Below are 25,888 nucleotides of genomic sequence, written 5' to 3'. Positions count from 1 at the left end.
CAGAGGTACCCAGGTTACGAGAGCTTCCAGCTGAGTGTGTGTGTGGGGGAGACCCGACCCTCATCAAGCCAGTAAATATAAAATTGACCTTGACCAGGGTTCCAAAGAGAGATGAAGGCCAGGGCTTCCTGGAAGAGGTGGTGGCACGCAGTGACCCCATGCAGGCTCCGGGTCAGGACAGACCAAGCTGCACAGAGATCTGAAGGGTGAGCAGGAGCATCTGAGGCCAAGACCCGACCAGTGCTCAGGCCCCGCTCATCTCTTCCTCTACGATGGGCGCTGGAGGTCCTCTCTCCCCAGAGCCCAGTCCCTGCAATGTGAACGTGCTCTTTCTCCTTCCTGCCTTTGAGATCTTGCACTCCTCAACCCTAGTAAGTTCTGCCTGATGGCAAACCCGCATCCTGCCTGCTGCCTGTGCAGCCTACTTTCTTTGCTTGGGTCCCAAGGGAGATGATGGGCTGCTGAGCACCTCTCTTCTAATGTTTTTTGAGTCACTTCTCAGGCATGAGTCTCCAGGCTGAGTAGACATCTAGGATGCTCCAGGCCTTCACCAGGAGAGGGCCTTCCCCCAGATGAGGAAACCGAGGCACAGACAGCCGAGGCCCTGCACGAACAAGGCCAGTGTCTTCCACCCCTGGAGTGGAATGGGACTCCATCCTGAGCCCTTCTTGTCACTTATGCCCTACCCCTACCCTCCTCAGACCAAGGGCCCTACCCAGGCTGCAGCCTCCAGCCCAGTCTGTCCCTCCTCTAGCCCCTCACCCCTGGGAGCCTCTGTTCACGCGTCCACTTACTTAACAAGCACAGATCTGGGCCAGGCTCCTCAAACCTCGAAAGGACCCCTTGGTGTGGCGCTGCCACCTTAGATCAGAGACTCGGGAGGTGGAGGAGTTTGTGAAGCTCCTGCATCCACTGGACTTGACCCCATGCAGGCTCCTGGGTCAGGCTGGACCTCAGGGCCCATGCCCGGCCCCACTGCCTCCTGTCCTCCTCAGCCCCGATTCCATCGGATCCCCTGTCGTCTCTCTCCCCCTCCACCTCCCTGTCCCCATTTCCATTCCAGCCTGTGGGCTGTGCTGGAGTCCTGGGAGGAAGGACGGTGGAGGCCCGGGGTGCCGAGGGCTCCGGCCTCACCCTGCTCCTTCCCAGGCTGGTGGAGGCTCAGCCTAGCGGGGGCTAGAGGAGGCGGGCAGGGGTGGAGGGTGGAGGGGGCTGGGTGGAGCCGGCCTGCAAGCCCTAATTAAGTGAGTTAATTAGGAGGGGAGGGGCGGAGAGGCCTGTGGGAGTTAATGAGCTTGGCTAATTAAGTGGATCCCGAGAATGGCTTGAATTCTAGTGGCTGGGGAGAGACAGGGGCTTAGCCAGGATGGAGGGAGGGAGACGAGACGCCCTGCAGCTCCCTGGTGTCACCAGGGTTTGTCTGAGGCCATCGTCGGGGGTCCGTGGCCACCACTGGGGTCTGAGGCCACTACCAAGGACTGCAGCTACCCCGGGGTCTCTTTTTAAGTCCCTAGCAGGGCCTGGAGCCCTCACCAGCTGTGTGTGGTTTTGACACCTGGGCCTGAAGTCACCAGTGAGTCCCTCGAGACACAGCCCCCGAGGGTTAAAGCTAGATCCCCTTTGAAAGTTTCAGGGCAGGAGGGCAGAATTTGAGTCCCCACCTTGGGACCCTACCGAGCAACAGTGATGATCCTGTGACTTGTCAGGGACCTTGGCAGCCCTTGAACCCCTCTCAGGTTCAGTTTGCAAAGATACCCACCCCTACTGTTGCCAGGGCACAGGGACCGGCAGGTTCCCCTCCCATTCACAGAGGTGACAGCTGAGGCCCAGGGAAGCGGGAAGAGGCTCGCCCTGGCTCGACCCCAGCCTGCTGCTCGGACCCAGGACATGGAGCCCTGGGGTGGGCAGGGAATGTTCTCTCCCAGGCCTGGTGCCAGTCACCTTGAAGGCCACCAGCTGTCCCAGGAGCCCGAGGACTTTCTCTTGGCTGGCCTGGTTCTAATTGTGGAGTCCCAAATAACAACGACGGGTCCTCGGGACACAGCACTCAGCACCTGTGAGGTGCCAGCCCTTGCTACCAGGGTCACTTACAGAACCAAGGGCCCCCAGAATGAAAAGGTGCTGTCCCTTGTTCAAAAAGCAGAAGGAAGAAAAAAAAAGCCCCTTCTTTTCTCCTGAGGTCACCAGTCTGTCGTGGTGGTTTTATGTCCTATTTAATGTCACCCTCCCTTGGGCACGGAAACTCTAGCAGAGCAGGTGCAAACCCTCACAGGGGCCTGGGCCACCTGGCTGAACACCCAGCACTAATCCACCCCACCCAGGCCCCCAGCAGGGCGGTGTCGGCCCAGAGGCCGTGGGGTGGGGTTGGGTAGCAGCTGACTGCGCATGCTCCGTGGTCCCATCCGGCGTCCCTTACAAATTCAAAGATGAACTGATTTAAGGATCTCAAGACAGGGAGCCAGGTGGGGTGGTGCACACCTGTCACCTCCGCAGCTCGGGAGGTTGAGGCTGGAGGATGGCAAGTTCGAGGTCAGCCTCAGCCACTTAGTGAAAGACTCTCGGCAACTCAGCAAGACCTTGCCTCAAAACAAACAAACAAACAAAATAAATAAATAAATAAATAGAAAGGACTGGGGGTGTAGCTCAGTGGCACATGCTGGGTTCAGTCCCCCAAACCAAGAAAGAAAGAATTTCCAGACGCCAACCAGAGAGCATGAAACCCCACGCTACTGTGCTGGCCACAGACCCACCAAGCTGACCCTGCTGGACCCAGGCGACCCGACTGAAGGCTTGTGGCCACCCTGTGAGCTCGGTACAGCCACTGTCCTCATTGTAGATATTTGATTATTCACTCATTCAGTTACCAGCTATTTATTCCTCTGTGGTGGTGCTGGGGATGGAACCCAGGGCCTCACACATGCTAGGCCAACACGCTACCCCTAGAGCCCCTCGATATTTACTGGGTGCATGCCAAACACTTTGCAATGAGCCAAACAGAGGAACATCTCTACCCTCATGGGGCCTCAAGACGACAAACAGGGTAAATAAGTAAAGGATTGTGCTTCAAGGGATTAGCGTGAAAGAAGAAATAAAGCAGAGAAGGGGTATAGGCAGGGACGTCCTCATGGAGAAGGGGACACTTGAGCGGAGACTTGAAGGAGGTGAGGGAGGGAGCCTCGCAGATAGGGGGAGGCAGATGGAGGGAACAGGCGGTGCAGAGACCCTGAGGCCAGAGTGTGTTGGGATGTCCTGGAAACACGAAGATGCCCATGTGGCTGGAGTAGCGTGGGAGATGGTGATGGCGACAGCTCCTTTAGGGCCACCGTGAGGTCTTTGACTTTGAGGTGGGAAGGTCCTGAGCAGAGGCGGGATGGCCTATGTCAGGGTTAACGGGCGCCCCCTGGCTGTGGTGGGGAGAACAGACTGTGGAGCGAGGCCGGGAACCCGGAGGAGGCGACTGCCCCAGAATGATGAGAGAAGACAGCGACTGGGACCAGGGCAGCAGGAGTGGAGGGGGAGAAGCAGTCAGACCCAGAGAGGAAGGCTTAGTCACCCCAATGTGATGGCAGGTGCACAACGGCAGGAGGCCGGGGTTGGAGGATGGGAGAGTCAGGTCACCTCCCAAGGACTCTGCACTGGGCACCTGGACCATGGAGTCCCTTGGGCATCTGAGGACATGGCACTCTGTCCCAGCCTGGCTCCCCGGATTCCTTGCCCCTCCTGGGGTGCCCTCCCCTCATCTGCACTCCTGCCTGCCCTGGCCCAGCGGCTGCAACGTGGGGATGCCTCCGTGGACCTGCTTTGGCGGTCCCGACACAAGGTCACAGGCTGAGATGCCCACAGGGGCCAGGGTGGTACAGGGGCATAGCTGGGGCAGGGACAGTGGTCAACTGGAGAGCCCTGGCCCAAGGGGGTCCTCTGCTGTACACGGGAATGTGGACTCAGATTCCCAGAGCTTCTGATTTTTCCAGAGGAGGCAGAAATCTGGATCTGAGAATTCCATGCCCGGCTTTTTAGATATCAGCAAGTCATTTTAAAAAGTCACCCTTCTGTGGGACCCAAGGGGGAGGAGACCTTCATGTCCAGGTCTTTGATTCCTGCCTGCTGCAAAACCTGGGAACAGAGATGCCACTCGGGGTCTGAGTGAGGACCAGTTGGAATTGCTAGGAGGGAGCAGGTTGGGTGGGGCAGTGACATTTCTCCATGCATGGTGTGGTTGCCAGGCAAGGGCAGCCAGTGACCCCTTGGGCAGCAGGGAGGGAATGTGGTGGGGGAAGGTGGCTTAGCCTGTGTCTAGGAAGAAGTAGGGTGGGGTCTGCTCCCAGGCAGGAGGACCAGGAGGACTGAGCAAGAAGGGGAAATGGCTGCTCCTGGCTTTCCCTGCCCTGGAGGCCACATCCGTCTCTGCTTTCCCACACCCCAGAAGTGGAGCTCCATCTCTCTCCCTGTGTGGGGCCCTGGACAAGGCTGGGCAGAGGGACTGGAGAGAAGCAGGAGACAGAGCCATGCCCCCCCCCCCTTTTGGGTAGGGGTGGAGGGAGAGATCAAATCCAGGGGCCCATTGAGCCACATCTTCAGCCCTTTTTTAATGCTTTTATTTAGAGACAAGGTTTCGCCGAGTTGCATAGAGTCTTGCTAAGTTGCTGAGGCTGACTTTGAACTCGCGATCCTCCTGCCTCAGCCTCCCAAGCCTCTGGGATTACAAGCATACAGCCACCACGCCTGGCTGTTGTGGCCATTTTATGGCTGATGAAGCGCTAGAGGCTTTGAGTAACCTAGCCAAGTCCACACGACCTGGAAGTAGCGGGCCTGGGGTTAGATCCAGGGTGTGAGGCTGCAAAATCCGAACTTGGAACACAAAAGTTGTTAGAGAAACAGGCGGAGGCCGCAGAACCGGCTCCTTGCTGTGCCAGTGGCCGCTTGTGTGAGCGCAGCGCCCCCTCTAGTGGCCAATCTGCCACAGTGCAGGGCAGACTAAGGGACCTTGGTGGGGCAAGACCCTTTCACTGTCCGCATCATTATCCACATTTCCAGCTTCTGCTCTCGACAGCCCCTGCAGGACCTGCAGCCCCTACCCAGAGGGTCCACCCAAGGCCCTTTTACTGGTTCAAGGTCTTCATCTGTGCCATCCCCAGGGCCCTTCTTGTCACCCCTGTTTTTCTTATTCTCTATCAGAACCTGGGTCTGTGTCTTCGCTGTGGTTCTCAAACTGCGGCACATGGCCATATCCACGCCAGGGCAGAAAACTCCGTGTCCCCTCCCTGCAGCTTCAGACTTGTGGGGTACAGAGCTCAGGGGGGAAGGCAGGGGAGATCTTGGGGTGTGCCCTGGCATCCTGGCGTCCCCTTTCAACCTCTCTACTCCTTGGCCCACCATTCCCAAGCTCAAACCCCTGACCTCGTCATCGCCCACCCCTCTGACATCTCCATCTCGGTGGCGCCCGTCTCTGTTCTATCCCTCTGTCCTCCCCATCGCTTGCCCTGGGACCGAGCTCAGAGACTGCCAGTCCACCTTCTCACGACCCGACCCGGCACCCTCCCCTGCCACCCGTGTCCAGCCTGTCCTTCCTGGGCTCCGCCTCCTCGCTGGAACTGCTGTCGGGGACACGCCCCCGCGGCTGCTGAGGACCTGCTGGGTTCAGCCAGCCCCGCCCACTCTCTGTCTGCCCTGAGCGAGCCCCACGCCGGGCTGGTGGTGGCTTCCCTTCTCGTTCAGGGGCACGGGGAGCCCCACTCTGCCAGCGGCTGCTTTTTCCTGGTCTCTCTCTCTGAATCTGCTTCCCAGATTCTCCTCCTCCTGTAAATAACTCTCCTGGGGATCTTGGAGGGGCTAGGGGCTCTGCACCAGCCCTGGGGGATGCCAGTGTGGGTCTGCAGACCCCGCTCTGTGCTACCTTTCCCCACCTCCTCTCTCCTCCAGCTTTGGCTCCGGCTCCAGTAGGAAAACAAATGGATCAGATTCTCCTCCACCGTCTCCCTCCATCAGCCCAAGCGCGACGGACTCCTCCCAGCCCCTGGCTTCTTCCCAGCCCCTGGGGGAGGGGTTCTTGTAGGCCGACCCCACTGCACACTGGTGCAGGGACTTTGTTTTCTCCTGGAGTCACCACCCTGTTCCCTTCCCAGAACCTCCGCCCTGAGCCCTGGGGTCTCCTCCTTGACCCACCTCTCTTCCCATTTCTTGGGTCCTCTGCCCACCCTTACCTGCCCATGCCTTACTGGGGATTGAACCCAGGACTCTGCACGTGCCAGGCAAGTGCTCTGCCACTGAGCCACTCCTTGCCCTTTTTATTCTGAGACAGAGTCTGGGAATTTGCCCAGGCTGGATTCGAACTTAGGATCTTCCTGTCTCAGCCTCCTGAGAAGCTCCGCTTACAGGCGTGCACCACCACACCCCGCCATTCTCCGACTTTTTTTTTTTTTGTACTGGGGATTGAACTCAGGGGCGCTTAACAACTAAGCCACATCCCCATCCCTTTTTTATGATTTATTTACAGACAGGGTCTCACTGAGTTGCTTAGGACCTCACTACATTGCTGAGGCTGGCTTTGAACTTGAGATCCTCCTGCCTCAGCCTCCAGAGCTGCTGGGATTACAGGCATTTGCCACCAAGCTCAGCCATTCCCCACTTCTAATCATTCCAACTCCTTTAACTGATCGTCAGTACTTTTCTACCTCCATGTTTTCTCCAGAACATATTTACATTGCTCCCTGCCAGTTGTGAGGGTTACCTGTCAACTTCCCACTTTGGGATATGAGAATTTAGCTCCTTTATGTCCCCTCCACCTCCCACCCACTTCCACTTCCTGTCCCCTACCCCACAATACAGTGGTTTCCTAATATTGGCCAGATGCGTAATGTTTACATCTTGCGGAAACATTATTTATAGCTCTGGGTAGAATCCTTTGATTTCTTTCCCTTTTGGTAATTGACATTCTTTTTTAGTGAAGTTTCAAGTTCACAGAACAACTGAGCAGAGAGTGGTGGAATCTACCAAGAGATTCTTCAGCTTTGTCACATAGTCCTTCCCCCACAGTTCCTATTATTAACATCTTGCATTAGCGTGGCACACCTGTTACCATTAACGAACGAATAGTGATGCACTGTCATCAATTCAAGTTCGTATGGGACTTGACAATGCATAAGGTCATGGATTCACCTTGACGGCATTGTACAGAATAGTATCCCGGCCGTGTGTTTGCGGTGACGCACGCCTGTCATCCCAGTGGCTCTGGAGGCTGAAGCTGGAGAATTGCAAGTTCAAAGCCAGCCTCAGCAACTTAGCGAGACTCTGTCTCAAAATAAAAAAAATAAAATAAAAAGGGCTGGGCATGTGGCTCAGTGGTTAAGAACTCTTGGGTTCAATCCCTGGTACTGGAAAAAAAAAAGAATAACATCACCATCCAAAAATTCAGGGTGCACTACCTCCCTGGCTCCCCTCAAGTCCTTGGTGAATTGATCTTTTCTGTCTTTATGGGTTTGGCTTATTCCACAATGTCATAATGTTAGAGTCACACAGTACTTTTCAGACTGGCTTTCTTTCACTTAGCAATATGCACTTAGAGCTCCTCTATGGCATTTTGCGGCCCGATGGCTCATTTCTTTGATTGCTCAATAATATTCCATTACATGGAGATACCTATTGAAGGACATTGTGTTTGCTTCCAAGTTTTGGCAATTCTGAGTAAAGCTCTTGCACAGACAGAACACTAAAAACAAGTAACAAAATAAGAAATAGAATTCGGGGCGCAGGGGCGCATGCCTGTTAGCTACTCAGCTACTCGGGAGACTGAGGTAGGAAGATTGCAAGTTTGAGGCCAGCCTGGGCAATTTAGTGAGAGCCCGTCTTAAAATAAAATAGAAAGAGCTGGAGACTTAAGTCAGTGGCAGAGCCCTTACAGCATGAGTGAGGTCCTAGGTTTGATTCCCAGTACTGGAATTAGAAAACAAAAGCAAAACTTGAAACTAAAACCTTCTATGCAGCAAAGGAAACCATCAACAGAGCACAAAGGTCACCTACAGAATAAGAGAAAATATTTGCAAACCGTACATCTAATGAAGAGGTTGATCCCCCCAAAACATAACTCCATGGCAAAAAGAAAAGAACAAAAAACCCAACTTAGCTGGGCATGGTTGCGCACCCAGCAACTGGGGAGGCTGAGGCAGGAGGATCCCAAGTTCAAAGTCAGCTGGGCAACTTAGTAAGACCCTCAGCAGCGTAGCAAGACCCTGCCTCAAAATAAAAAATAAGAAGGGCGGGGCCATTCCTAATCTCAGGGAAAACAGGATTACCTATCTTCCCCCTCCTAGGCAGAGTTATCTGTCCCTCGGTACACACCCGCCCATAGGAAGGAAGTCATCCAGACTTTGGGGATGGCACCAGATGACCTCAGAAATGACTGTCTCCCAAACTAACAAGTGAATTACAGCTCCCAACAGAGCACATAAGGAATGGAGCCTTTGAATCACCTCTTTAAAAGACCCCTACTCCTGCTGATGGAGACAATCAGCCTCTGGGACAGGAGTCTCCTGTGTTTCTCCTTTGCTAGCAAAGCAATGGACTTCTTTTTCCTTTTTCTCAAAAAAAAAAAAAAATAGACTGGGGTGTGGCTCAGTGGTAAAGTATCCCTGGGTCAACCCCCAATACCAAACAAACAAAACAGCAACGTAATAACCCAATTAAAAACGGGTTAAGGGGGGCTGGAGTTGTGGCTCAGTGGTAGCTTGCTTGCCCAGCATGCATGAGGCACTGGGTTTGATCCTCAGCACCACATAAATGTAAAATAAAGACATTGTGTCCACCTAAAACTAAAAAATAAATATTAAAAAAAATGGGTTAAGGTCCCAGTACTTAAAAAAAAAAGGTTAAAGATGTAAATAGATATTTCTCCGAGGAAGACATATAAATGACCAATAGGTATTTTTTAAATGCTCAGTGTCACTAACCATCAGGGAAATGTGCATCAACACCACACCTCTTGGAATGGCTATTATTTAAAAAAAAATAAGTGTTGGCAATGACTGCGGAATTGGAACTCTTGCATGTTGTTGATGGGAATTCAAAGTGGTACAGCCACTGTGGAAACCAGCGTGGCGGTTCCTCAAAAACTAAAAGTAGAAAAATAAAAAAACTAAACTAAAAGTAGAACTACCACAGGATCTAGATCCCCCTGATGGGCATTTATCTGAAAAAATTGAAATCAAGATCTCAAAGGGATAGTAGAGGTCCTCTGTTCACAGCAACACTATTCACAATAACTATGATGTAGGAGTGACTCACATGTCTTTTTTTTTGGAACTAGGGATCTAACCCAGGTGTGCTTTACCCATGAGTTACATCCTCAGACCCCCCTCCAAGAAAGGGTCTCACTAAGTTACTTAGGTCTTTGCTAAACTGCTGAGGCTGGCTTTGAAATTGTGATCCTCCGACCTCAGTCTCCCAAATCATTGGGATCACAGGCATGCGCCACCAGGCCCAGCCCAGATGTCTATCAACAGATGAATACATAGAGGAAACATGGTGTGTATATACAATGGAATACTTCAAGCCTTTTCAAAGGAAATTTGGGGCTGGGGTTGTGGCTCAGCGGTAGAGTGCTTGCCTAGTATGCATGAGGCACCAGGGTTCGATCCCTGGAACCACATTAAAAATAAATAAATCAAAACAAATGAAGGTGTTGTGTCCATCTACAACTAAAATATGTATTCATATATTTGAAAAAGGAAGGAAATTCTGAGGACATTATGCTGAGTGATGTCAACCAGCACAGAAAGACAAGTGTGGCCAGATTTTCAGATGTTGGTTGTATAATTGCCAGGGTTGATGGGGAGGAACACAGGAAACTACTAATTAATGGGCCTAAAGTTTCAGTCAAACAATATGGATAAGCTCTAGAGAGATACCTGTAGCTGTGTTTCAATAGCCGGGTGCGGAGGAGCATGTCTATCATCCCAGCAGCTCAGGAGGCTGAGGCAGGAGGATCGTGATTTCAAAGCCAGCCTCAGCCAAAGCGAGGTGCTAAGCAACTCAGTGAGACCCTGTCTCTAAATGAAACACAAAATAGGGCTGGGGGTGTGGCTCAGTGGTCAAGTGCCCCTGAGTTCAATCCCTGGTAACCCCTCCTCGCCAAAAAAAAAGAAAAAAAAAAAACAAAACCCAGCAGACATACTGGACTTGGCCCACAGACTATAATCACCAATCGCTGTTCTAACACTTTACCATTTCTGCTATGATAGTCTTAATTTCCACTCTTTCTTTCTTCCTCTTTCTTTCACTGAGCACGTGCATGATCTCAGCCCCAATTTTTCTTTTTTTCTGCTCATTCTGGGAGGTGCCTGCCCCCGCCCCTCCCACCCCATAGCATCTAGTTTTAGTTTCACAGTTGCAACATTTCTTCTTAAATCTCTGAACATATTAATAATAGTTTTGTTTTTCACTGTTCTTTCTCCTGCATAGTCCATTTCCTCCTAATTCTGTTCCTCTTGGTTCTGCCTCTTCTAAGACAAGCGTTTCTCAAGGGGGCATCTCTGGTTATCCGCTCAGACTTAAGAAGTTTCAAAATCCAATAGAAATCACAGCAGGGGCTGCCTCTGTGGGCAGGGTGGGGGCAGGACTGAGCAGGTCATGATGTCACTTTCTGGGAGATGGACATGTTCTCTACCTGGATCCAGGTGTGGGTGACACAGGTGTGCCCACCTTCAGAACTCATCAAACCAATCACTTAAGACCTTTGCATTCCACTTCAAGTAAACCCTCCTGTAACAGGGTCCATTTATGCTCTGGATGCAGCCCTGGCTGCTCTGCGTCTGCGACTTACTTTTAAAACGGACCTGTTTCTTTCTCCTCCTCCCTCTTCCTTCCTAATCTCAGGGGAAACAGGATCACCTTTCTTCCCCATCTTAGGCAGACTTATCCATCCTTGAGTACACACCCACCCACCATAGAAATGAAGTCATCCAGACTTGGGGATGGCACCAGAAGATCTCAGAAATGACTGTCTCTCAAATTAACAAGTGAATGACCACTCAACAGAGAACCCGTGGAATGTAGCCTTTGAGTCACCTCTTTAACAGCCCTCTGTTCCTGCTGATGGGCAGAATCACAGCCTTTGGGACATGAGTCCCCTGTGTTTCTCCTTTGCTAGCAAAGCAATAAACCTTCTTTTTCTTTTTTTCTCAAAACTGCATCCTTGTTATTGGGTTGGCATTGGGGACAAGGACAGAGCTTTCGGCAACATTGCCTCAATTTTTAAAAATACAATTTATGCGGGCTGGGGCTGGGGCTCAGTGGCAAAGTGCTTGCCTTGCACCTGTGAGGCACTGGGTTCGATCCTCAGCATCACATAAAAACAAACAAAATAAAGATATTGTGTCCATGTATGACTAAAAAAATATTTTTAAAAAAAATACAATTTATGCAATTTATAAAAGCAAGCTGATGAGAAACGGATTGGTAGCCTGTTGACTCGGGTTTCAATATGGGGAGTTTGGGCTGGGCTGTTTCCTTGGGAAATCCCTGTTAACTCAGACAGTAAGATGAAAGACAGCACTAAGGCTGGGGTGTAGTTCCAAGGTACAGCTCTATGTGAGGATTTGTGTTCCATCCCCAGCACCAAAAAAATAATAAAATAAAGAGCTAATACAAACAGGCTAAAAAAAACCCAAAAGGCAATTTGGAGTATTATAGAAACTTCTCAGGGAGAATAACTCTAACCAAATACTCATCACTCAACATTCAGAGGAGGAAAGGGGCCCACCTTAGGTCCTCCTGAGACCTCAGAAAGTCAAGGGCAGGCCCCACAGTTCTGGAGGCCCAAAATGAAGGCCAGGGTGATGATTCAGGATGGAACAGCCACACCTCTGGTGGTACAGACCTCCCCTCATTGCTGCCCAGAGGACCCAGGGTCAGGCCCCAGTGTGTCCTCTCTGGGGACTAAATCTCCAGGCTTTGTAGAGCAGAGGAGGGGCAGCGAGCGCCCAGTGGCTCTGCTAGAGGACATCTGAGTATTAAAGCCCTTCTTAAACCAATCCGCCTGCTTTTAGCACCAGCTTTACTCTCATTTCCGTCAACACCGGTGCCTTCCGGGGGATTTGCCGGGCTCCTTGGGCTGTTCACGCTCAGTGTCAAGTTCCCTTACAGAGCAGCCTCCTCTGTCTGTTCAATCAGCTCCCACAGGACATCTGTCTTCCAGCTTCCAAAATGCGGCTGGCCGCTGGGTCCCCCTCCTCAGTCCTCCCTGATGTGCCCTGGGAGGCAGCATCTGAGACCCCCAGAGGTCCAGGTCAGAGTCTGCAGAACCTGTGACCCTGTGACCTTACGTGGCAAAGAGACTTTGCAAATGTGGTTAAGATGATGGATTTTGAGCTTCGGAGAATATTCTGGATTATTGCTATGCTTTGATGTGTCCCCCAATTCATGTGCTGGAACCTGAATTCCTCCACTGGGAGGTGGGGCCTAGCAGGAAATGTGAGGGTCACCAATAAATGAACGCCTTTCTCTCCTGCATTGAGTTATTGCTCTGTGTGGACAACCACCATGAGATCATGTGGTTAGAAGTGAATCACCCTGAGTTTTGCCTCTTTCACATGTGCCCACTTCCGCTCTGCTGTCCATCATGGGCTGAAGTAGCATGAGACCCTCACAGAAGCTGAGGCTCTTCCCAGCCTCTAAAACCATGACCCCCCAAAAACCTCTCTTCTTTATAAATTAGCCAGTTTCCAGTATTTTGTTATTGCAGTAGAAAATGGACTAAGACACCAATCTAATCCCATGAATCATTAAAACCTTCTCTGGCTGTGGTCAGGGAGAATGATGCAGTGGGAGGGGCCAAAGAGATGCTACCTGTCGCGGGGTCCACAGGGAGTCGAGGACCGAGGGATGCAGGTGCCTTTTGGAATCTGGGAAAGTCAAGAAAGTTTTCCCTGACAGACATATCCTATTGATAGTATGCTATCAATATCCTATTGATACTTTGATTTTAGCTCAGTACTTTTGATCTGGTATGTAGAATTGTAAGAAAACAGACTTGTGCAGTGGCTTGGGAGGCTGAGGCAGGAGGATCATGAGTTCAAAGCCAGCCTCAGCAAAAGTGAGGTGCTAAGCAACTCAGTGAGACCCTGTCTCTAAATAAAATACAAAGTAGGGCTGGGGATGTGGCTTAGTGGTTGAGTGCCCCTGAATTCAATCCCCAGTACCAAAACAAACAAACAAAAAACATGAAAACTAATTTGTTTGGTTTTAGAAAACTAATTTTGTGGTGATTTGTCATGGAAGCGATTGAAGGCTGATGAACATACTGCTACAGTTGGGAGGTTGAATGTCCTGAGACCCGTGGGTTTAAAGCCTTGGTCCTCAGCTGATGCCACGGAGAGCCAGAGAGACCTTTATGAGATGGGGCCCAGTGGCAGGTCTTTAGGTCACTGGGGGTGTACACCCTAGAAGGAAACCCTTCCTCCCCATTCCGTTCTCACTCTTTTTGTAATGCTCAGGATCAAACTCAGGGCCTTGTGCATTCCAGGCAAGCGCAGGACCACTGGGCTATACCCCCAACACTTTTCATTTTTTATAATGAGAAAGGGTCTCACTGAACTGCCCAGGCTGGCCTTGAACTTGAGATCCTCCTGCCTCACACTCCTGAGGAGCTGGGATTATAAGCATGCATCACCAAGCCCAGCTACCTTTTCACTCTGTAAATGGATTACCTCAGGTATTTCATTACAGTAATGGAAAGCTGACTATCACACATACCTTAAAAAAATTCACTCACTATTCTTTGCATATAGCTCAAGAACCCAGATGTTAGACCCTCTTTAACCAGAAGTCACCACTCAAACCTGCGGTCATCTCTAGCCCTTCATGACATGTTCTCATGCAAGTCACTTTTGAATTTTGTGTCACTAAACCTATTCCTGTTTTCCTTGACTGTTCATCTTTTAAGCCAATTGACAGCGCCCTGTCTCAGTCTTGAGACATTCTCTGGCTCCCTTGGCTACATGTGCCCCTGGTGTCCTCCAACTTCACCAGTTGCTCTTCTAGGCTGCCTTGCTGGATTCTCTTCCACATGATCTCAAAAGTGTTGTGTTCCTCAGTCCTGCGGCCTCTCCTGTCCCTTCTCTCTCTCCAGTGTGATCTCATGATTTTCAAAGCCATCTTTATGCACATGGTGTGATAGCCTATCACCAGCCAAGTCTCCTCCTCAGCTCCCGCCTCTCACGATCAAGTCCTCACTGGACATCTTCACTCAAACCTGTCACATGTTTCTTGAATCTGGAATTTCCCCCAAAGGCCCATAGGCTGAAGGCTTGGGCACCAGCCAAAGGTGGTGGAATCCTTTAAGAGGCAGGGCCAAGCGGGAGGAAGTTAGGCTATTGGGGGCGTGCCCTTGAAGGTGATGTTGGACCACGCCCCTTCCTCTCTCTTTCTTTGCTTTCCGATCATCATGAGGTGAGTAGCTTTGCCCCGCCACATACTCCCCTCCTGATGCTCTGTCTTGCCACAGGCCCAAAAGCAATGGAGCAAACTATGGACTGAAAACTTTGGATCTGTGAGCCAAACTCAACCTTTCTTCCTTACAGATTTATTATCCTGGGTGGCCACAGCAAGGGAAAGCTGAATAAAATGCTCCTCAAGTAAAAAATTTCTGTGGTGCTGGGCATGAATGGAACCTGGGGCCCACACATGCTAGGCAAGCACTCTACCATTGAGCCATACCCTCAGTCTGTGTAGCAGAATTCTCGAGTTTGTCACCAAATCTCTTCCCTCCCTTGAGTTTTCCCATCATCCACGTATGTATCCAATCCCCAAGCTCCAGGTTCACCTTGATTCTCTTCTTCACCTAACCAATCAGCACATTCTGTAGACTTTGCCTCCTAAGTGTTTAGAAGATGTAATTCGTCAGCTTTTCGTTGCTATAATGAAAGACTTGAGGCAAACTATTTGATTAAGAAGGAAGGTTTTTTTTTTAGCTCACAGTTTTGGAGGCTAAAAGTTCAGATAGCATTGCATAGGCCCTGATTAGGGTCCCTCTGGCTGCACTACATCATGGTGGGTGTGCATGTGTGTACCTCCTTGGATCTGTATGGTCTCTCTCTCCTTCTTATAAAGTCATCAAGATCCAATCACAGGCACTCCGCCCCAATGACCTAATCTAATTACTTCCCAGTGGTTTTACCTCTAAACACCATCATCAGATTAATTTTCCTCTTAATATTAATAAGACTTCAGGATTAAACCCCTACATGAATTCAGGGGGTTTAATTCACCGTGTTCTAGCCATAGCAGAAGATATCTCTTCTCCCTGGGTCCAGGCCCTGCCTACACCCCCCCACCCCCCACATCATCACTGTGACCTCCCTCTGGTGTTTTGTGTCCATGCTGGCCCAGTGCTATCGATTCTCCCCAGAGCAGCCCAAGGGATCATTTAAAATGTCAATCAGATTATATCACTTCCCCCACTAAAAGCTTCCAAAGATTTCCCAATCCCATCTAGGATAAAATCCATTCTCCTCCGTGGGGCTGACGAGGCTTAAGTGATCTGATCCATTCCTGTCTCACCCCATGACTCACCCCATGTCATTGTCCCTATTCTTTGCCCTGTCCTAGCCACAACTGATCTCTTATTCCTTGCAGTCACCAAACTGTAGCAGCCTCTGGGCCTTTGCACCCCCAGTTCTCTTTGCCTGGGTGCCGTTTCCCCCAGTCTTTCCATGGTTAGCTCCTCCCACTCCCCAGGTCCTATCTTCCCTGTTTCCGACACGCAGAGTTGATTTCCTCAGCAGCGGGTTTTGAACTTGACAGTCCTATTTGTCTGTTTACTTGTGTTTTATTTGGACTCTCTCATTAGAGATAAGCCCCAGGGGTGCAGGGAGGGTGTTTTTCACCATCTAGTTTCTAGTTTCTGGTCTAGTTCCACCGTCCAGTTTCTATAGGATACAGTGAACTCTGTTGAGTGAGTGAATGAATGAGCCCTAACCTAGCCTGCGCCAGTGTCTGATTTCATTTTCACAAAGACCCTTTGAGGTTGTCAAACTGGACTACATTTCCCATCTTCCCTTGCAATGAGCCTTTATGGCCAATGCTTGCAGCTGGTCGTGAAAGCAGCTGGTTTCAGATTTGGCTCATAAAAACCTTCAGCGTGAACCTCACTCTCTTATTCAACTGCAGGCAGAGGATCCAGCAGTGAGGTCCGAGGAGCTGGGTGACAACAGAGTCACCAGACAGGAGGAGCCTGGGTCCCTGAAGGATTGCATGGGGCAGAGCCGTCTCCCTCCCGCCAAGCTCCTGTGGACATCTAGGCTGGCTTCACCTTACACCCAAACACCACGCGTCGGTGGCTGCTGAGCAGCACCTGGGTGACACTTTCGCTCACAAGTGTTCACTGAGTGCAGATGTGTCCTCTGCACCGACCCACAGCCGAGCCGAGGCGCTGTGCTCACACCTCCCTGATGACACACCATGCCGCATGCTCATGCTCGTGCTTTGTCCCCACGAGGCTGTGAGTCCCTCGGGAGAGGGGTCTGTGTCGCCCTCATCTTGGTGGCCTCAGCAGCCAGTCCCTACGAGATCCCAGGGCAAGTTCATTCCGTCCAGGGGAGAGTGGACATCTGCACCCCTCACGGCCTCTCTGTCCCTAAAACTGGCCAAGAAAATCCAACTCTTTCAGGCCCTGAGGGAAGAAATGACGTCCGTCCCCAGGGTCACACAGAGGCAGGACGTGGCAGGCTCAGCCTGCCCAGGGCTGCTCACTGGGCAGCTGCCACTCAGGAGTGAATCCTAGTGCCCTCCTGGGCTTGGAGAAAGGCTAGGAGAGGTGGTAAAAGGGGTCTTTGGGGGCAGCCACAGATGCCCCTGAGCCCCCAAGGTGACCTCTACCAGCCTCACTGCCCCGTGCCCTTCCTCCAGCAGCAGAGAAGTGTCCCAGAGCCGTCCCTCCAGCCTCCGCCTGCTCTGCCTGGCAGCCTGGGCGTCCACATCACTCAGTATTTTTAGCTTCACCACCTGGCACCTGTGGTCACTGACTCTGCCCAGCCTGGCCTGGCGGTATCCCCTCTTTAAGCCTTAAAGGGCCAGAGTCGGCCAGCTAGGAGGGAGACCGGTGTCTCAAAACAGGCTGCCGAACCCCCAGAGCAGGAGGCAGAGGCGCCTCTGGTACAGAGGTCCCCAAAGTGGGAGGCGGGAAATAGAGGGGGGGCAGGATCTCACCGCTGCCTGGCCCTTAGGCCTGTGCCTGTCCCTTTCTGGAGCTTCCCAAATGCCAGTTGCTCACCAGACGGACGGGTTCACATGCCACATCCATCCCCTCCAAGACCCGAGGCACCAGACGCAGGGCAGGGCCTGGGTGTGTGTTGATAGCCGTCTGCCCCGGGAGGTCCAGAGACTCATTCATTCATTCCCCGGGCGTTCAGAGGGCCCCGGCTGCACGCTTCTGTCTGCACACTACTGTCGCGAGTGTCGTGCCCGGGGTTCAGGGGGTGCATCTGCATGCACGGCTGACTCCCTCGGGCCCCTAACACGCCCCGTGAGCCTTCACGTCCTCTCATTGCTTGCTCGGCTGTCCCTGGGTCAGGTCCTCTGCTCAGCTGTCAAGGTCCTTTGAGGTCTGTGCCCCCACCCTGTCCTTGTCACCACCATCCCCGCCTAATTTCTTTTTCAAACCCCTGAGCCGTTGCTCTTGCAGTTCCCACCTTCCTGGGTGGATGTCCCTTCTCGGGGGTCAGTCACCCCCTGGGAGAGCATCGGCACTTTTCTTTGGTCCTGGGGATTGGGCGCAGGGGTGCTGTATGGCTGAGCCTCCTCAGGGTCTTGCTAAGTAGCCCACGCTGGCCTGGAAACTGCCATCCTCCTGCCTCGGCCTCCCCAGTGGCTGGGGCCACAGGCATGGGCCAGCAAGATCCGCACTTTGAGATAGAGCTGGAGGGGGCTCGAGGCTCCGGCCTTTCCTCCTGAACCCCTTGTCTCTGCAAGCCCACTCCCACCAGGGAGCCTGTCACGCTGTGCCCAACCTATCTGCCTATCTCTGTCTCTGTGCATAGGCTGTCACCCCGTGAAGAGCTCCGGTCCTCTGCTGAGTCTCCCAGGGCTCTGGGTGCCCAGTCACCATCACAGAGTAAATGAACAACCAGGCCAGGGAGGATCTTCCCATTGCACAGATAAGAAGACCAAGGCCCACAGAGGGGAACTCATGGACCCAGGCCCCGCACAGGGAGTTGAGGAGGAAACTGGTGCAGGCTGCAGGAGCCTGCACCAGGCCTCCCTGTCCTGCTGGGGGCCTGGGGGGGGGGGTGCACCGGACTTGTCCCCGCACCTGCCCTTCTCCCCACCCAAGCCAGTGCTGACTCAGGCGGTGATGGAGGCTGGGCTCCCTGGGCAGAGGTGACCCCTGTCACATTGTCCAGCCATGCCCAGAGTCCGTGGGCATAGCCTGGGGAACACACTCAGCTGGAGGCTGGGCTTCCCTGCAGGTGGGGGTGGGGAGAGCTGGCAAAGGGATAATTATAGTCCTCGGGCTGTGAAGCCCCACCGCCCCCGCACTGCCCCTCTCCCCACTTAGGTATGTCGAGCTCACACCTGCGCCCACAAACCTGCACACGCACTCACAACCACACACATGCACCCCCAAACACCAGTCACACAGCCGCACATACTTCTATCATTGCAGGCGCCTGCCGTGTCTTCCACACACACACACACACACACACACACACACTTTCACTTATTAATTCAACAAAGACTGAATATCTGGTCGGTGCCAGTGGCTGTAGGAAGGGAGGGAGGCTCTCAGGCAGGGTGGACCTGGGGCTCCCAGAAGGCCTTCCTGGAGGAGGAGGCACTGCGCGGGGCCTGGTGCAGGGAGGTGGGGAAGGGAAGCCTGGGCAGGGTTTCCCTGGGACCCAGGGAGTGGGAGGAGATGGGCAGTGTCTTCCCGGGTCCCAGAGGCCTGGAACACCCAGCCGAGGCTGGACTTGATCCTGTGGGAGCGAGAGAGCCATGGAAGGCTCCGAGCAGAGCAGCCACCTGGGAGGGACAGGGAGGTCCCTCTGGGGCTAGGGTGGGAGAGATGGGGAGAAGGCTTTGGTGACAACGGGGCTGAGTCTGAGCGGGATGGTGGAGGGGGACGGCGGACTCGCAGGCAGCCCCTCCAGGCCCTGGGCTCTGCCCCCACCCCACCCACCTGCTGCCCACAGCAGACACTGACCTCTGCAGGGGGACCTCCTCCAGCAGCTCCTCTTCCTCCTTCCTGTGGAAGCAGACCAAGCAGAAGGCGGGCACATCATCGGCTCCGCAGCCCAGGGGCCAGGCTGGAGGCAGCTCCAGGACAGGGCAGGGGCGGCTGGTGGCAGCCTCGGCAGCATCGTCCCTGGCCAGGGCAGGGGTCCCCGAGCCAGCATGCTCCAGGGTCAGCAGCCTGTCGGCCTCGGGGCCCCGCACCTGCCTGCCCGCCACCTGCGCCTTCTCGCTCAGGTTGCCCGTCGCCTCGGTGGGTGAAGAGCCTGTGGCTCTGTCCCTCAGGAGCGCCTGTCCTGACCCCTGACAGGGTTCCAGACACAGTGCTGGGCCTTGGAAAGCAGCTTGTCACTGCCTGGGCTCTGGGGTGGCTGGCAGGTGGCCACAGGTCCCCTCCCTGCCCCTCTGGAGCCCTCAGCCCCTCAGCCGTCCACCCTGCAGCTGTCGATGGGAGGCAACCCTGGGAGGACAGGCCTGCAGAGGACCTGCCCTTCTGTCCATCTGTCTGTCCAGCTGTGCTCCTCCCTGTCCAGGCAGCCCACGCAGGGATGGTTTCCCTAAGAAAGTTTGCTCTCCCGTGTTGGGGTGGGTGGCACCAGTGGCCTCCAGGAGATCGGGCTGAGACCTCCAAAGCGAAAGGTGGGTGAGGACCAGGGGAGGCTGGCGCGATGTCCACGCTGGGCCCCAGGAAAAGTTCTGGCCCCCGCAGTCCGCGGCCGGCTCCCCGGACCGAGGCTCCCCGGGCGCGCGGTGCTCCTGCTCCCTGCGCTCCAGTGGCGGCTCCGCGGCCGGCTGGGCTGTGGGTATTAATAGCTCCACATTCACGCTGCGAAGCCGGGAGGTTAACTCCTTCCCTGCCAGAGCACCGAAGGCAGGCGGGCGGGCGGGCGGGCGCGGCCACGCCGGCCACGGCGAGGCGACAGGGACGGTGCCTCAGTCCTGCACCCGCCCTGAGCCGGTGCCGCAGCGGGACCCTCACTACCGCCTCCTGCCCGCGAGCCCTTGCGCAGCCCCGGGCACCTGGATCTTGGTCAGCATCCCAGGCTACCTGGATCCTTCGTGTGCACCTTCAGGAGGCTGCACAGGACGGTGGGCTCAGGGTGGCACCCCTGGGATGAACAGGGGTCCCCAAATCACAGAGTCCCTCCATATTCCCCTAAAAATCATCTCTGGCAGCCCTGGGTCCAGATCCATCACTAGCTTCTGTGGGAACCAGAGATGAAGCTGATACCGTGCCTGGAGAGCCTAGGGAGGATTCAGAGCCAAAACCGAGTTTGCCTGAAGAATGTTTACTGAGCACCTGCTTTGTGCCAGGCACTCGGCAAGGGAGAGGGCAGGTGTTCTTGTTCCCTTGGCAGGTCAGCAAGTCACTGCAGGAGGTTGACGGTGCCCTTGACCAGGTGCCCCAGCCTGCAGTGAGGGTCCAGGCCGGGCTTCAGCCCCGCTCACCTCGGCTGCAATTTACAACACGCAGGATCATTCACAGTGGCCTGGGAGCCCCGGAAACAAAGGAAACAGATATTCAGACCGTGAAAAGTGCTGCTGCGGGGAAGAGAGTTTCCACCAGCAGGAGAATGAGAAGGAATCAGGCAGAGATCTGGAGGGAGAACATTCCAGAAGGAGGGACCTCTGAAATCCAGAGGCAAGAACGCGTTGGCACTTGAGGGAGAATGTGAGAAGCCAAGAAGATCTTTGGGGGTGCGCCTTGCAGAGGGAGCAGGGGTTTCCTGGGGCCCAAGGGGTGGGGGGTCACCAGCTGAGAGAATAGAGCAGGTGAAGCCCGCAGCGAGATGAGGTGGATGGCACATGGCAAAGTAGAAAGAAGACAGAAGGTGGAAGTGATGGGAGAGAGATTTAGGAGATTCTTGTCCCAGAGTTGCCTCTCTGAGGTGGAAGGGTGATGGAGGAAAATGGAAATGGAAACTCGGGTCAGAGTTGAGGCTATGGAGACCGGCAGGCAGAGGCTAGGAAGGAGCCATCTGTATTTGTTGACCTGGATTCTACTGGCTGGGTGAGCAGGCCTGCGCTTCCTTGGCCAAGAAACGCTGGGAGATGGAATCAGAGCCACCACGTACAGTTGTTTAGGCTGTGCACTGTACAGCCCAGGCTGGCAGACAGGCGGGGGCTGATGTCCTTTCTCCTTCTGCTTTGCCAAGCCTTGTACTTTGGTATGGCGACAGCGTAGAAGTTTGCCTTGTACTAATAGTCCACCCCAAAGTTACCTTTTTCTTACACATAAGTTTGAAGGGTGCCTTTTCCTGTTGGTTCACCAAGAGGGGTGCCTCTTTCTAATTGGTCTGTTTAGGGAGCTCTTTTTATATAGTTGGTCCTCTTAGAGGGGCACCTTTTTTTGAATTGTTCTCCCCAAAGGGGGTGATTTCTTCCTGCCAGGTTCAAAGGGGGCCCCATAAATTGGGCTGAGGGAGAAGACCCAGAGGCCACCGATTCTAGTGCTGGGGACCTGCTCTGTGGCTTTGGATCAGTCCCTGTGTCTCTCTGGAACCACAGACTCCCTGACCAGCACAGAGGAGGAGAATGAGCCCAAACAGGGCCTCCCTGAGGTCCGCAGTGACACAGGGCTGGCACCCCGTCTCACCGCTCCACCTGCCCTGCTCCAGCGTCAGCGTGGGACACCGGGGACTTGGTATTTCTTATGGGGAGGCCAGAGAATGAGAGGGGAGAAAAGGGAGGGGGAGGGGGAAGGGAAAGGCCACCGTGCTATGGCTCCTTGGGGTGGAGGTCAGAAGGGGCCAGGGCGGCCCTGGCCTCTAGGTGTCCCTTCCCTGCTCCCCCAGGCCCCATGGGACGGTCATTTGCAGATCTTAATTATTCAGGAGGTTGTGCTTTCCCGGGTTTTAATGCACTCTGATGGCGTTCTCTAGCTAATGGGGAAAATCGATAGGTTTTAATTCTTTGTGGCTGTGAAGCTCTGTCTGTCTCCTGTTTGGGTGGCAGGGGCCTAGCTCTCCAGGAGGCTGGGGTCCTCCTTCCTTCTCCCACCCCCACCCCCACTCTCCTCTGCCGCCAATCTGGGAAAGGAGAATTGGAGTCCCAAGGCCACTTCAAACTCTGCCCCAAACACGATGGAGAGACTGAGCCCTTGAATCTCAGCCACTTGCTGCCCTCCAAGAGGGATGGGGGCTTCCCCAGCCTCCGTGCCAGACCCATGGGCCAGATGTGCAGTTGGCAGGGGTAGCTAACCAGCTTTGGGTGGGGGCAGGAGTCAGGCCATAGCCCTTGGCCCTGGGGTTTTGGAACCTGGGGGGCTTTCCCCTCCCCACCACTCAGGGTCAGCTATGGTCTACCTCCTAGGGTGCGTATGGGGAGGAGTCTGAGCCCCTACATTTCCAGAGTTTTAAACGTAGATTTCTGACGTGACATTTATGGGCGGTTATATATATATTTGGGCATGGCTGTTTCTCTGCAGGACCGAGAGCTGAGAGGTTCAGTACCATCCTCAGGAGCTCATCTCATCTCAAAACCACATCCTCTTCCTGAGCTGGTGTCCTTTAAGATTCCTGTAATTATCTTGTGAACGGAACAACTCTATTGTACTGCATGTGCATGTTATTATTTATTTATTTATTCATTTTCTGGTACCTGGGGAGGGAATCAAGAGTTGCTTTACCATTGAGCTGCACGTCCTCAGCCCTTTTTAATTATTTTATTTTTGAGACAGGATCTTACTAAGTTGTTGAGGTTGGCCTTGAACTTGCCGTCCTTCTTCTGGGATCACAGGTGTGCGCCATGACAACAGGTGTGTGTGTTTTCAAAGTGTTAATTAGGCAAGGGGAAACATGTAACATGCATGGTTCTCTTGATAATGCTATTTGTGTGGGTGTGTTTTTTTTTTCTCAATGTTTCCAAAACATAACCTCAATAAAAAGATAAATAAATAAAAGGTGAGGTTGTGCCCGCTTCCTGATGGCCCAGGATTTTCCTGATAGCCTGGAGCCCACCTTGGTGGCCTGAAATTGTTCTGACCACCTAGAAGGGCTGTCCATGGGGGCCCAACCCTACTACCACGGTCCTCTGGAACCAGAGTCTGGACTGAGAGGATGATGACTATCAGGCCACAGGGGTCCTCTCCACCTAGGCCCTAATGGTCCCTACCCCTCCTACCCAGGCCCCAGCAGACACCAGGCCCAGAGGCTCTGGGGGTGCAGACCTGGCTGGAGTCCCTCCCACACTTAGGCTAAGTGCTCCCTTCTTACACCCTTGGATTCTCCCTCTCAGACTCAGGCATGCAGAGGCTGACTTTGTCCTTCTCCCCAATTCCTGGCACACTGTTATTCTTGGTCCATGTAGGGTCCCTCCCTCATTTTTTAATTTATCATTTTTTGGGGGGGTGCCAGGGATTGAACTCAGGGGCACTTGACCCCTGAGCCCCATCCCCAGCCCTATTTTGTACTTTACTTAGAGGCAGGGTCTCACTGAGTTGCTTAGGGCCTCGCTTTTGCTGAGGCTGGCTTTGAACTCTCGAGCCTCCTCCCTCAGCCTCCCGAGTCCCCGGGATGACAGGCGTGCGCCATGGCTCCTGGCTGCCCCTTATTTTTGTCCAAGTCTCCATTCCCCTTTTCCCCCTGGAATACTTGGCAGGATGGCGTGGAGCACAGAGCCACTGACAACTTAAAGGTCCCATTCCTTTAATGGCTCTTTCCCCCTGGGACCTCTGAGGCTTGGATCAAACACTTTCCCCTTTGACACACCCAAGTATGGCTGGTATTTTTCAAAATTCTTCACTAAAGAACCGATTGATCACCTGGGACAGAATCCAGCTTGCTCATCCATAGAGGGAGAAGCACATACTGAGATGACCAGCTCTCATTTATTTGGCTTCCTTTTCTATTTATTTTTTTGCACATGCTATGCAAGTGCTCTGCCACTGAGCCACAACCCCTGGCTCTCATTTCAAATTCAAATCCAGTGCTGACGGGATGCTCACCCCAGACTGGATGAGATGCTGGGCACTACATGTGGGGGCCCAGATTTCCACAGAGGAAAGGGTCCCAAGTATAGGGAACCCTCAGCGCCATGTGAGTAAGAGATGACATTTCTCTTTCTGTTAATTAAGGTACTGCTGAGCTGCTGTAACAAAGAAGCCCCACATCCCAGACTCAAACAAGTCTTCTAACAAAGTAATCAGAAGCACGTGGCAAAGTTTTATTTCAGGTTTGGCATGAGGAAAAAGGCTTGTAACCTGGCTGGTGCCAAGAGCCCTTTCTCCCTTATAGGAGAGTGATAGTCCCTGTTTGACCAGGCTCAAGAAGAAAGAAAGTCTGATTCCAGGTTATTAGAGTGCCCTCCTGACAGCGAAGTGGATGGGAAACTAGTTTCCTTAGAAGCCTGACTTCAAGTTCATCAGAGTGTTTCTGAAGCATCTTGTCAAGAATGCCAATGTCTTCCCAGAAAGCATTTTTGGAAATTAAACCATCTTGAAAAAAAAAAAAAAGTGATGTCCTTAACCAGGTTTGATACTGTTTTTCCTGATCCCAGGTGGGATCTGTTTCTCAGGTAGTAGCCCGAGGTGATTATTCCTCTTGGCTGAAGCTGCCCTAAGAGCATCCCGTTCTCCTTTAAGCCCTCGAGGAGGCAAGATGGAGTGATGCCCAAGTGCTGACCCTCACGTCCACTCATTTCTTTTTTTTTTTAAGTCTTTTTTTTCTTTTAGCTGAAGATGGACACAATACCTTTATTTTATTTATTTATGTGGTGCTGAGGATCAAACCCAGTGCCCCACGCATATGAGACAAGTGCTCTACCGCCGAGCCACAACCCCAGCCCATGCCCACTCATTCCTATCACCAAGAGCTGGTCCCTGGTGACAAGGAGGTTCCATTTCTGCTGCACAGCCACAGGCAGTGCTAAATCTGGGGCAGAGGTGGGGTAACACTAAAAGCAGGAGGGGAGGATAGGAGACAGTGGTGAGGAGAGCCTAATTCACAACTGAGGCTCTGGGCCCCTTTCTGCCTCCTGCCATGAACTCATTTCTTTTTTTTTTCTTAATGTCTTTTTTGTTTGTTTGTTTTAAAGAATTTTTTAATATTTATTTTTTAGTTTTCGGCAGACACAACATCTTTGTATGTGGTGCTGAGGATTGAACTCAGGCCGCGCGTATGCCAGGCGAGCGCGCTACCGCTTGAGCCACATCCCCAGCCCATGAACTCATTTCTTGTTTTTTATTTACTTTATTTTTCATATTTGGTACTGGGGATTGAACCCAGGGACGCTTAACTGCTGCGCCACATCCCTAGTCCTTTTTAAAAATATTTTATTTTGAGACAGGGTCTCGCTCAGTTGCTGAGGGCCTTGCTAAGTTGCTGAGGCTGGCTTTGGACTTGTGATCCCCCTGCCTCAGCTGGGATTACAGGCTTGCACCACCGCACCCGGCTCTTGGTCTTTTTCATTGAGAAAATATACAAAGGCAAGAGTTTATATTGGACCAGGAGGATAAAAGCTCAAAAACACAGATTATGTGATGTATTTGAATCTCTTGAGAAGAGACTTACGGTTTTGACTTTCATTTTGCATAATGAAGGTAAACAGACAAAGGAAAAAAAACGAAGCAATCATGAACTTTAGGAAAAACAAAGAGTCACACAAGAAAGGGAATGTGTAATCATAGACTCCTATGTGCCCAAGCTGTGGGTCACTTACAAAGGTGTAATGT

At 52.8% G+C, this 25,888-nt stretch overlaps 1 protein-coding gene across 1 annotated transcript in view; it reads right to left on the bottom strand.

The window, feature by feature from the left end:
* Positions 1-19,991, bottom strand: part of Sbk1 (SH3 domain binding kinase 1) — a 50,708-nt gene extending 30,717 nt beyond the window's left edge. The window contains exon 1 of the mRNA XM_058582643.1: positions 19,190-19,991. The gene's annotated coding sequence lies outside the window, so the exon portion shown is untranslated. The remainder of the gene's footprint in view (positions 1-19,189) is intronic.
* Between the last annotated feature and the right edge of the window lie 5,897 nt (positions 19,992-25,888).

The sequence above is a fragment of the Marmota monax genome, unplaced genomic scaffold (genome assembly GCF_021218885.2).
Source record: "Marmota monax isolate L192 unplaced genomic scaffold, Marmota_monax_Labrador192_F-V1.1 WCK01_AAM20220418_F8-fsc00086, whole genome shotgun sequence".
Lineage (NCBI taxonomy): Eukaryota > Metazoa > Chordata > Mammalia > Rodentia > Sciuridae > Marmota > Marmota monax.
The sequence above is the reverse complement of the archived record's forward strand: the minus strand, read 5'-3'. Positions and strand labels throughout refer to the sequence as shown.